This window comes from Ahaetulla prasina, chromosome 1 (genome assembly GCF_028640845.1).
Source record: "Ahaetulla prasina isolate Xishuangbanna chromosome 1, ASM2864084v1, whole genome shotgun sequence".
NCBI lineage: Eukaryota > Metazoa > Chordata > Lepidosauria > Squamata > Colubridae > Ahaetulla > Ahaetulla prasina.
Window position 1 is genome coordinate 198,955,617 of NC_080539.1, and position 1,824 is coordinate 198,957,440.

Below are 1,824 nucleotides of genomic sequence, written 5' to 3' on the forward strand. Positions count from 1 at the left end.
AAATTCTGTGTGTAAACAAGCTGTAAATAACATTAAATCTTCAGTCTATTGAGTAACTGGACCATAAATTTATTTTTCTAATACTAAAGAAAGTAGATTTTTTTCAATTTTGCTGCATTTATCAGAATGTTGAAATTGGCATGACTTTGGAAGTTCTGTCCTTTTTAAATGGATGAATATAGAAAAGGGCCAGAGCTTGAGCTATGAGGTTGTGATGCTTTTATCAGTTTGACCCTCCTTATATCCCACAGATGTCATTGGTTGAAGAACAAATTTCTTAGTGACTAGACAGGTGCAAAGAATCCATTTCTGTTGTCCAGATTTCATTTTCCATATGGTAGCTATGTGATTCAGAACAATATCAGCATCTCAAAATATTAAAACCTGTCTCAGAATCATATTATTTATTATAACTTCCCAGAAGAGAGTGATTTTAGAATATAGCATTGACATGAAGCATTATTCTCATATGCCCTCATATTTAACAAATTAAGATGCCTCAACTATTTCTTATTAGCTATGCTAGAAAAATACCAGCCCAGCTCTTATTCCACGTAGATAAGCTGTAACTATTCAACCAGTTACAGAAGACCATAAATACTTAATTAAAGGTAGATACTTAATGTAATCTACAATGAGTTGCAAAAAATAAAAAAGAACATCAAACACACTAGCGAGCATTTCACTGAGGTTGCTATCAATGGCACCATCTTGATGAAAGTAAGTTGTTACCCTTGAATTTTGCTTGGACATTTCTGTATGAACACATGATTTATTTCTAAATATCTAATGTAATGGTAGTCTGCATGGATATTGGATCTCCTAAATTGGATTAAGTCAAAACCTTTTTACCAACAGATTTTCTGTTCTTCAGGGTAAATTTTTTATTATTCAGCTTTCATTAATGGTTGTTTATGGTTCTTGTGGAGTCCAACGTATGAGTTCTGAATATATACAGAATTCTTTCTGGGCTAGATGAGTTCAAAATTATGGTATTGTGATTTCATGGTCACAGTGGCTGGAGAATTCTGGAACTAGTTGAAGATTAGTAATGGCTGAGCTAGAATTTTGGTGTGAACGCCATTCTCCATATTGATATATTAATGCTCAAGGGGAGTGCTCCCTGTGTTCTTGCTCAGCTTCAGTTTGTAAAGAAGTGAACAGTAAAGAGTATCACATGGCTAGTTTCAGATGTCAAATTTCACAACAAAATTCTACTTATTTCCAGTTAAAACCCATTGGGAAATGAACAGTGGGAGAGCAAATTTCATTTTCTGGGTTATTTAATATGAAATGTTTTTAAGCTCATTTATACAATGTGTGAGGAAACCTTTATGTATCTGGCTGACAGAAGTACAAGCAGCATCTATAGAACACCAATCTAGAATGTCTAAACATGGCAGCAAACATTTTTAGGCGAGCTCTTGTAAACTTTGGCCCATAGCTATGACTGCTAGATTATCAGGATATTTATACCTGCAAAACTCACCATAACTGATGTCTCTAGTTTCCCTGAACATTTAAATGTAATATTTATAAAGTACTTACTTTAGCTGAGAAAACATGATCAGGTTGGTTGGTTTTTTTAAACTGAAATTATATGTTTAAGTATAGTGAGTCTTTGTGCTTAAATTAATTTTAAACATTATTTGCTTCTGAAAGTATGGGGTTTTTTTCATTGAAGATATATAGACTGCTTTCCCTTGATAAAAAAATAATGGTATCCAATAGAAAAGGATAATAAGGAAGGGAAGGGCTCTTTTGTGATTACTTCTACCAGGAACAAACTTTGAATGCACTGCTTTTGTTTGTTTATTTTGCAGC

The 1,824-nt window shown here is 33.2% G+C and overlaps 1 protein-coding gene across 1 annotated transcript in view; it reads right to left on the minus strand.

The window, feature by feature from the left end:
- Positions 1 to 1,824, minus strand: part of STRADB (STE20 related adaptor beta) — a 58,804-nt gene that overhangs the window by 4,501 nt on the left and 52,479 nt on the right. The window lies entirely within an intron of this gene.